The sequence below is a fragment of the Phalacrocorax carbo genome, chromosome 4, assembly GCF_963921805.1.
Source record: "Phalacrocorax carbo chromosome 4, bPhaCar2.1, whole genome shotgun sequence".
In the NCBI taxonomy this organism is placed as follows: Eukaryota; Metazoa; Chordata; class Aves; order Suliformes; family Phalacrocoracidae; genus Phalacrocorax; species Phalacrocorax carbo.
This window is the reverse complement of record NC_087516.1, coordinates 71177265-71188857: the sequence shown is the minus strand read 5'-3', so window position 1 is coordinate 71188857 and position 11593 is coordinate 71177265.

The window sequence follows — 11593 nt, the reverse complement described above, 5'->3', positions numbered from 1 at the left end:
GACAATATCAAATTAACTCATTAATACACATAAGTTTGAGCAAAAAGTAATTGTGTTTTTCCAGAAAGCCGTAAGAAAACCTTGGCCGCAGTTTCCATTACCAGTGACACTGCTTAGCCTGAACTGCCTTTCTCTAAATTTTGTTGTGTCTTTCTGTAACAGAGGTTTGCATCAATATGCTAGAACTAGTTAATATCCTGGCTGAGACAACTCATTGTTGAAACCATGTCTCACCCTGTTCTGAGTATGGTTTGGGGCAGAAGGCTGCCTCTTCGTACATTAATACCTGCTTTTTATTTCCAGTTGTTTTTTGAACTTGTCTCTGCCTGTATCAGTTTTCTCACCTGTAAAAAATGGAATAATTTTTAAAAACTCTCTAGAATTATGTGAATTTTATTCATTGCTTGTGAAATGAATGATATTACAAATATTCTTGTTCTAACTTCATTTTGGCTGTTATTTTTCTACCTGTCACTTGAAGCCACTGAGCTTGTAAGAAATGTGTTTATCTTCTGCTGTTAGGATCATCAAGACCAAAGAACCTGCTCTATTTTCTGATGTACTTGGCTACGGCTGATTAGAGATGTCTTCTTACAAAATAGCTTTTGTCAGTGGTCTGATTCTGTTGTTTTGTTTTAAATCAGAGTGGTACCCTTCTCCGTGCACTCACAGGTTTAAATAACCACTGTATTCCCTAATTGAGTGCCTCTTGAAGTAATTGCATTTGGAAAATATATATATGTGGTTTTTTTGTAAAGTTAAGAAAACATCCATACTAGCTTATCAGAGTATTGATATTCACTTTATGAAAACCTCTTTAAACATTTTTGTATGCAGTCACAGTTTGTTTGTCCTCAAGCCAATTCAATTCACCTGGGACATAAGTCTTTCTGATTTTATTTTTGGTATTTAACATACTCAACATTGATCTCCTCAAAATGCAATGGAAACAAGAACAACAAAAATCCCATACCACGAACACATATAAAAAATAATTTAAAGAATAGTCCCCTTGGTTGAACAGATTGAACATAAGTATTTTGCTGAATTTCATGTTGTGTTATAAAATAAATTTGAATTCTAGCAATTCTAGGTTATTTGCCCAGTAGATTAAACAACCATAAATATTGAGTGATTCAACTGAGCAGCCAACACTGGTGGAGTGAATAGCACTATATAAAAATATAAGATATTATATTATATGAATAAACAGATACTGGAGCTGTAGGATTCACCAGAAAATTGTGCCTAAGTAAGCTTGCTAAATTAAGTTTACTAAATGCAATTTTTCAAAATTTTTCTAAATACTTAAATTACTTATTTTACTGAGGACTTGTCTGAGAGTTTTCCACTGTAATTAAAAACCCTTCATGGGTCACAGACTAATTTACTAAAGCTATGGAGAAGAATACTGGGAGGAGCAAGGAGCTCCTCCAGGGAGTCAGGACCAGACAGCCATCCCCAGGTTAGTTGGAATAAGACAGGAAAATCAATTCCTTTCATGCTGAGCTGGAATCACTCTCTCATCAATAATCTCTTCTGAAATATGTATTCTAAACTATGAGTTAAAACAACAAGGGTAATTATGTTGTTTCCAACAGCCCTCACAGCAAATGTTCTGGTTTTAGTTATTTAGAGAGATATCTCTGCTTACTGTCCCTTATTTTTGCTTTCAGGTATCATTCCTTCAAAGTATGCTTTATGGGAAGATACCATTAAACTGCATAACATTACTAACATTGCTGCTAATGTTCTTTAGAAGTAATCTATCATATCCTATTTAAATTTCACTGGTCTTTGTACAATGGGTCCCAAGATCAACATTTAACTAAATTCCCCAAAGACACTCTCCCAACCATATGTAACATACAGCAAGTAACTCTTCTGTTAATTGTCTGGGAACATACAGCAGAACAATTCTCAAGAGAAAAACTAGGGCTGAAATATTTTCTCATGCAACTTCTATCCGGGTGACATTCCTCTCTTGTTCCAGATTTGTCCCCAGCACAACCAAACAGACGCTACCCTTTTGCACCCATGTTTGTTTATGTTTGCCTCCTGTTGATATTTATGAAAGCTGTTTCTGATACCCTTGCAGCATCATTTTAATTTTGGCAGAGGTTTCTGTATGTTCAGGTTCCAATGGGGATGGAGAGAACACAAGCTGTCTCCAAATTGAAGGAATCAATTTTCATTTCTGAAGTGAGAGAGGCTTTCATTTATTGCCTATTGACTCCATTGAGAGATAATAAAAATGTTGCTGCTTTCAGTGAAAAAGACCATTACCAAAGACAATGCACTCAGACAAGAAAGGCTTCAGATCTCCTTTTCTCCAGGCCACCCTTCACTCCCCAAATCACAAGATGGGCTCTCTCCAGAAGCACCTTTGGCTACCTGGCCAGCTCAGTCAGAGCCTCGGGGCATAAAGAGGGTATGAATCTTTTTTGGACATCAGTCCAACAAGCAAGGAGAAAATGAGAGTGCGCACAAGCTTTCTCCAGACGCCCACCACATCAGTGGGCAGAGGAGCTGGCAGAGCTAGCGGTTTTGTCCCACCAGCCCAAGGAGTCACCATATGTTTGGCTGCCACCCATGCAGCCAAGAGTCCTTGGAACAAGGCAGCTGATTCATTTAGACTCCTCTTGCTAGCACTGATGGACATCCAGCTTTTTCAGGCCTCAGCCAAGCTTTAAACAGGCCCTGCTAGAATCTCTGGGCTTGATGGATCAGCTCCTGCATTAATAGAGTCTACCACAGTCCTCATCAGCCTCCATCAAATTGCAGCCAGTAAGGCAACAGATGCTTGACAAGATTTACCAGTCACAAATTACTAGGTCCAGCACAGCGCCTGACCTAGAGAATTTATCCAGAAAGGTATGTCTGGCATCCAGCTATGTGTCCCCAGACAGGCTCCGTACCTTCTCAGAGGTACTTGAAGCCTGGAGCACAGTTAGGGCAGAACACTAACTCTCCAAGGACTGTCCAGGTCTTTTCCCTGCCTCTTCTTTTTCTTGGAAGTCTGGGATAAGGAGCAGCATAGGAAATGAAGGATAATATGCATTTTCTGTTTGCCCAGTTTTAAATTAAGTGGTTAAAATAGTAGTGCCTTTTGGGAGGCCTCCCTTGAGCTTCAGAGAAACAGTACCTATTCTTATTCTTTCAGATGCTACTTAAAGTTGGTACCGGTGATACATGGTTTGCCATTCTACTGCAGTTTCATTTTCAATGAAACGCTACCATTAAAAACTTATTTTCTGATTCTTCACACAGTGGTCTTGCATAAGTTCTTTTAGTCATGGTAATGGTCCCCAAGATGTGTTGTAAGTAGATGAAATAACTCAAAAACCTACACAAGTTGTTTGCCATAACATCTGCCTTTTGGTCTTTTACTAAAGCTTATGGGCCCACACTGGGTTGTGCTCAGCCCAAAAAGAGTAGTATCTCCAATACTTATCACTGTGTTTTCTCTTTCATTATCTGTTTATATTTTAATCTAAAAGAAAAAAGTCACTATATTTACTTGCAACAGTAATGCATTCCACATACAGATTCTCATTTTATAGTTGAATATATATACTTCTCAGAAATTAAGCCATCTAAGAACCCCATAGCACGCACAGTCACTCACATGAACATGATGGGGTTTTTTTTTCTTTCAATTGGCTGTGGGTAAAGTCTACATGGATGAAAGTGGCTATGCTTCATATTTTAACTTTTGAAGTTTCATTCTGGTTTAATCACCAAATAAGCATGTTGACGCCTTTCTAACGCATTTTTAATACATGCTTTCTTTTGCCTAAATCTTGTATTTTAAGACTGCAGTTAATGACATGTGCATGCCTTTTCCGTAAAGCAGTTTCCCTGTGGTATGAAGGAACGAGGTAATTTACTCTAATACATGCAAAAATGCAGAGCTACATATGCTGACTAGTCTTCACTGTCGCGCTGCACATATTCTCTGAGCGTTTTGTTGTAGACTTTTGTAAAGGATGTTGAAGAAATCCGTGTTGAGTAATACAGAGCATCTGAATGTACTATTGCTGTCCACCCACACTGGCAGAAAGCCACTGGGTTAACAATTGTTTACAAATGTTTTCAGTGGTAAACTATGTCCTATATGAAGTTATGCACTCAAACATGTGCAGCGTATACTTTTCTGCTCTAAGTGCTACAGTGAGACAAGAACCACTGGACAGATCTGAATTTTTGTTGCCCTTCAACATACACATCTACAGCTGTGGTTTAGTTTCACAGCTTTTTAAGATCATATAGCATGATTGTGACAGCATAACTCGGTTCCTTAAGGCATTGCAAGTGCTATTCATCCATTGCACCACTGGAATGGTAATGCCCAAATTATATTGTCTTTCTAAAAGATCTTAAATTATAGGACTCTCCATAGAGTCAGGTCAGACATCAGCTTCCACAACAAAAAACCCTGAAAAATCTAAACCTGAGGTTCTATAAGGATTTTAATATCGCCCACTGATATTTTGAAAAGATGATAAATAGATCACTTCACCACAAACATTTTTCTAGTCTGGATACAAATCAACGTGTTCTTTTTAGCTACGTGACCTAATTATCATAAGAATTTAAGAAAGCCAGAAGGGTCAAAATAAGCCCAGGTGGTCTCAAGCCTGCCAATTTACGAAGCTTATGTTTTCCTTTTATTTGAATAAAAAATGTCTATCATTCTTTGTCAGAGGCGTACTAAGCTGCTGTGGTTGTTTGTCATCATTTTTATAAAAGCCAACCAGGTTACCTGTCAGTTTCCAAATATTGTGGATAATAGGCATTACTTGAAGCAGCACAGGCCTGATTAACAACAAAATTGGATTATTTTTTTTTACCCCATTCCTTTACTATTCTTCTTACACCGTATTCTATTTATTTGGAAATGGATCTTTTACACACACACACACACACACACACAGAGGCAGTATCTTCAGCTCATTAGACCACAAGATTCTTACAATTAGCTTTTTCCAGAGCATCAGCGATCAGCCTCTTTTACTACCCACCCAGGATTGAATACAAAGAGTCTGTCCATGATCCATCTGTACATGTAAAATTGATTACCAGGCTCACACGTGCTTCCCTTTCCATTTCAACCATGTTTTATAGCAATGCACTTTTAAACATGTAACAAATCTGTTTATATGCAGAGAGAGAAACCATTTTCTTTCAAGAACAGCTGGAGCCTGTGAAAAGGAGACACAAACACAATCCTCTCATCTAGACTTTGCTTATTTTCCTTGTCTTGGCTATTTTTTTCTGTACATAATAGTAATTGGATAGTTTGAATTCTTCTTCTAAGATCTAAATATAATCATTGCTGAAGTCTTATCTTTTTGAAAGATAAAGACATGAAGTTATGCCAAGTTATTATAGCCACAGTACCATATGTGAGAGACTGTTTCATTTTCCATACACAACACAGCAGCAAGAACACTTCCTTTTAAGGCATAATTCATGGTTTCTACTTAACATTGCCATGGTGACCCTAGGACATTGCTTTACCAGCTGGAAATTAATCTTGCCAAGTGGGTAAATACTGCAATTCAAAAATACCATTTTGCACCAAATAATATATCACAAAAAAAATTCAAAGTTATCACTGTCCATATTTGCTGTAAAAACTCTGTGGACTTTACGTGCAGAGAGCTCTCCTAGACCACACTGCCATTGGCTTCCCTGTCCCTTTACTCCCTGCCGCTAGATTTATTTTTTCCCAAAAAAAATAATTTAGTGTTTCAGTGAGATGAAGTGTATTATTATCCAAACTGATAATATGATGAGAGAAGGGACAAAACAAGGAAGAAATTATTTGAATGAAACAAATAGGAGCTAGGCTTCCTCTCGTGCTAATATTCACAGCAATTTAAGGCTAAATGCACAAAAGAACATATGTACCTTTTAACATAGCCGGATTTATAGTATTCACATGCTTTCTGTGCAATACACAGGAAGAACTTTGCACTTGACAGGAAATGTCAGACCTGAACAGGTCAGTAAGAAAAGCAGATGATGGCAGTACACATTAAACGTCCAATCTACAGGGAAAGATCACCCTCCACAGCCATGTCTGAACCATTTAGGCTGTGTATTACTGGCAAAGCATCCCTAAAGCGCTGTTTCAGAGAACGTCACCCAAACAGTTGGCACGTAACACAGATCCTGCAGCCTGCCCTGCACTCTGTGCTCTCACAGTTGCTTTCTCAGCAATGCTCAAACTACAACAGTTGCGTGTTCACCAGTGACCAAGAGCATTGGTCTGTAGGAACTGATGCCAACCAAAGCCCAGGCTATGCTATCTCAGGACCCTCCACTGCAGCAGGATGCATGTCATCACAAGGAAGCCATTAGTTTGCAGCCAGTTCGACTCCTTGAGCTGTTCCTCACTATCTTTGTTCAAGCAACAGTGGCAGCAAACAACACTTGCAGGAATGTGCAGGGGCTGTTGGAGGGAGGAGATGGGAGGGGAGCATACTGGCCTTGAATTGAAGGTAAACATTTTAAAAAAAAGTTAAAGCTAAAAGTTTTTTTTAAATTAAACCCCACCGTGATCAATCCTACCTTCAGGACAAGAGCTTATAATAATTCTTCCTCATAAAATGCAAGTATAGTGGGTACTTTTATCATTAGCAGAGCTATAAGAAACTGCAGCTCCAAATCCCTTTCCAGGAAGCTTCAACTTCTTGTCCAAACCACCAGCCTACCATACAATATCAATTTTTACCAATGAAGCTGTTGTCTTTGTTTAGCCTTTAAAACACATATTTTCAGCTACAGAGAAAAAAAAAAAAGTGGGTTGAGCAGTGACCACCTGAAAGGGCAGACAATTGCTTTCCAGTGCCTGTCACAACATTCAACCCTCTTTTCCCTCTTGTTGTGTTTTCTCTGGAGTCCAGTCTTGTGTGCATATTCAGATAGGCAAACTTCTGCAGCACTGAGGCCCTGAAATGAGTTAGGCAATGGATCACTTGCTCCCCATCATTTAGGCACTCAGGCTTTGGTGAGACGAGGCACAGATATTTTCTTCATCAAGAGAATTTCATGTAGTATTAATATGGGAACATATACAGTCAGTCATGACTATATTTCAAGTCATTGGCAATGCTATCAGTCACAGACATAAAATAAATCAACAACTAGATAGCCATGTTTTGAGATTCTACATTTAGGATTTAGATGGTAAAAATTATGCTAGATGAATTTACAGTTGCTTAAGAGATTTTGTAGCTCTAGACCTTAGTATGCTTAAAAATATTTTTCTTCATAAATATGTGACAAGAAGTCTCACTCGAGTCATGCAACTTTCTTCTGTGACTTTGTGAGCCTCTGAAGCTTACTTGGCATGCATAATATGTGGTCATAACAAGGGTAAAAGGCCTTCAAGGAACATCCAGGTTATGTATAAGGGGTGTTGTTGATTCATTATATAGTGCTTTCTTCTCTTGAATCACTACTAAACCAAAGTCATGCAATGAAACTGGATGCATGGTGATGCTTTAAATGCTTCATGTAAGCTGTAAAACAGTTTGCATGGTCATTTCTCACTGTATTTCCCACAGTGCTGTCTAGGCAAGTGGTGGGAGAATGTGTGCACTGGCCAAATTTCAGCTTAGGTTATTACCTATTTCTGCCAGAGTCTCCCTTGAGTTTTAATTAAATAAGGTATTCTTTACCAATTCTGTTGTAAATAGTTTTACAGTATGGTTTAAACTGTTCCTGTGCACCTCTTCAGAGGCTTTTTTTTCTTTTCAGTAGTGGGTTAAATGATCCCAGAGTATATTTTTTAAGAGTGAAGTCATTTATAGTTCTACAGCTCTGATGATGTAAAGTGTGACAGGACTGCTAATTATGAATATTTTTTAATTGAAGTTACAATATTATCACTTCTTTTTTTTATTTATATAAAGTGCATTACAGAATAGGTTGCAGGACACATTTTATGTGCAGAGTCTGACCCTGGGATACACTTTCAGGCACAATTTCACTCCTTTCTGTAACAGTCTGCATTGTGGAAAGAAAGCTTATGTATACCATAGCCTTGTAGGGATCTCGGTTTAGATACTGTGTTAACCCAATGCTAACTAAACAAGAGATCTCTTTTTTTTCCATTTGTTCTTTAAAGCAACTTGGACTAACCTCTATGTGTTATCCTTCCTGACAAAGTTTAAATGTACCATTTTCTTCACAAATCCAGCCTTTTTTTACAGCTTGCAGGGAAAATTTGGTTGCTTATCCTAGTCTAGCTGCTGCAGTATGAAAAGTTTATGTTCCATATATGTAGCTGACAGTTGAGGTTTTCAAGTCATCTAATCTTTAGAAACATCTGACGTTCTCTGCAGGTTGCAGAGGAGGAAATTAAATTTCCTGGCATTTTCTATGAATTTCAATTTTTCATTTAAAAAAAGATAGGAAACTGTAAAGGTTAAATATTTTGTGGTAGCTTTTGTTTGCTTTTTATTGCTGTTCTTAAACCAAGTAACTATAAACACAACCAGGGTGTAGAATGCAGCAAAGACACTTTTGACAGCCACATCCTCTCAATGTGTTTTTCCTAATGGACACTGAATAGTAAAGTGTGATGTGGTGGTTACAGAACTACTTTAAACACAAATTAAATAATTGGTCAAACAACCCACTATCTCTGATCATTATTTCAGTTCATTTTTGAGTTTATCCATCTCGGAAGTGACTAAAAAAGAAAATATACATGGCATTTGGAGAAAAATAGTGGTTGAGCATCCAATAATTTAGCTTCATATTTGTTCAAAATTCTTACTAATTTCATCTATGGTAGCAATGACAAAACCACCAGCACATAGTAATAATGATTATAATGGTAATTAATATTTGCTTACTTTCATGACCTTTTCTGTCTCTCATGATACCGAGGAGGAAAACTCTTTGGCTTCAAGGATAAAACTGTGCTATGCAGTTATAGAAGTCCTTGCAACCTAGTGTTCTGGATGAGATAATCATGCTCATGTTTGGTGCTTAAAACACACCACCAACCTCTATTAGTTGTTAGAATGTAGCAAATCCAGTTTTTTAATTGTTTTGTTTTATTTTTAAAATCTCTGTAATATCAGTTTTCCCTGCTCCTGACATAGAAGAGATTTAGTGCTAGGGTTTTTATGTATATGTACACACATACACACACGTATACATAACTTTTCTCATTTGTAAGGGAAGCCTAAGGAAAAGAGGGACTCTACACAGAGTAGGATTAAGACTTTCCCCTCATTTACCACAGTCTACAGGTCTTCTAGCAAGCTTCCTATTGATTATAGATGTGGGTCAAACTCCGATGCATTTCAGATATCCAAGTAAACATTTTTCTCCTGGAGACTGTTATTATAACTGGTCCCTTTACATGATAAGATTCTTGTAGCAACGCACACAGCAAATACTATTACTGTGTGTTCGTACAGCAATCCCCTCTAGGAAAACCTTGCATATTTTATGATATTTGGATGCCTAGTGCTACCAGAGAAATTTACTGCAATCTATTTTTGCTAGAAAGCCCCCTCTGCAAACAATGGCTTTTTAAATCATTGAGACTATCCATGTGACATAGGCCAGTGGGCATAAACTGATTTAAGGATTTTAATTTTAAAACAGGTTGGTAATCTCTAGTGGATAATGTGACTGTGAAAAATGGAGCTTATCAGGCTGCCCTGCAAGTCCATAGACAGTGCAAGCCAGTCTGAGCCTGAAGGTCTAGGTCTAATATTTCCTCATCTAGAAATGGGAAGAAATATCTATCTGCATTTACTTATGAAGGAGGAATCTGCACCACTTGAAGGTGAGTTTCATTCTCAGTTGCTGATTTCATAACAGACAGAAATGTTTTATCCATGTCAGTAGAAAACTAAAATAATTTCTAAGTTTAAAAGCTATTGTCAAACTACCATCTTGTACAGTCTTAACATAACCACCAGTCTCCCTGTACATGTCATACATCACGTGCGCCCAAGCGGGAATCAAATAACCAGTGATTTCCTAAGCAGGTATGAGTTTTGTCTTGGGAGTTGCTCTGGCTGAGCCTTCCTCTCCCATTCCACTCCTGTGCGAAGTCAGTGGCAGGGAAGGAGAGCCAGGCATATCAGCCCTTGCCACCCCGCACAGTCACCCCGTAAAAAGCATGAGGTGTGGGGGAATTCAGGGATCCAGTGGAGCTTAGGATTACATGTGAAAAATTAGGGCAAGAGAGGACTTGAGGAATGTGTCAACTAGACCCAGCTGAAGTGGTAGAAACTGGGAGTTTTGGTCATGGGCAATATTATTGGGACACCACGTACTTTGTAAACACAAGAGTACAGCCATGGGCTGTGGAGGATTAGTACATGGATAAGAATGATTTAAGGGGAGTAAAGTCAGAGAGCTGAAAGGGAAGGAGAATAAGGTGGGGGTGAGGGAACTTGGAGAGCAGGACCAAAACTGGATACTGAAAGGGAGAGCTGAGATGAGACAGAAACAACCTAGCTAAAGAGGAAGCCATTCTCTTGTGAATTTCAGGACTCAGTGGGACTGCGGCAGCATCTAGAGTGGTTTCAGACTCAGCCTGACCTTGCTGATAAAGAGGCAAGGCTTGGGATGAACACAGGTCACAAGATATTGTCAGGGAGCACCAAGAGCAGGGCTGCTCCAGGGATGGGGGCAGGAGACAGGTCAGGAGCTGAAAGCAGTCCAACACAGGCAGTACCCTCACTAACAAAGTGTCATCCCACAGTACCTGAATGCAGCAGGTTGAGCCAGGTGCCAGTAATGGGATCCATCAATAGCCCCCAACATGGCGAGGCAACAAACCATGATGAAGGTCTATCCAAGGACTCCTGTCAGCAGCAGCTAGATATGGGGTTGGAGACACTGCTATAAAGTAAGTCCCAGGTCCATCCAGGAAACAAGGGTACTGACCAACATTCATACAACAGCTGAGTGCCCCAGGCTGAGCTTAAATGAACTCCTGAGGCTTGGGGTGAGGATGGATGGGACCCAGGTGAGGCTGGTTGGAGGCATGAAGGCCTATCAGTGGGAAGGAAGGGGAAAAACAGGGAAGAGGTTTTCAAATGTTTAATAAATGAGATGTTATGCCTTCCTCCTTTCAGTAACAGATCATAGCTCAATAACAGTGAAGTCTTACTGGCATTTAAAGGTGCTATAACAACTCTCTGAAACAGAAACTCCAGTGTTAGAGGATTTTCTTGTACCAGTGCTGACAAGCCAGTTCCCTTAAACGTGTAAATCATACTGACAAAATGAGATTTTGATAGGTTCCTCTGCCAATACAGATACTTGGTTAGAAATCTGAGGTCCTGGTATCTCTAACCAGCATAGCTGCACTCATGAACTCCTGAAGTGTAAACAAGTTGAGAATCTCCATTATTCAGGTGTCAACAACTGCCTACACGGCTACTAATGTCACATCTACATCCACATTATTGAAACCAATAATGAGCTTAAAGTTTCCTTACACACAGACCAAACAAATAAAGCTTATGCACACAAATTCCAGGTTTTTTAAGATGACATTAAACCGTATTTTTCTGTATTTACCATTAAAAAATACTCTATACGG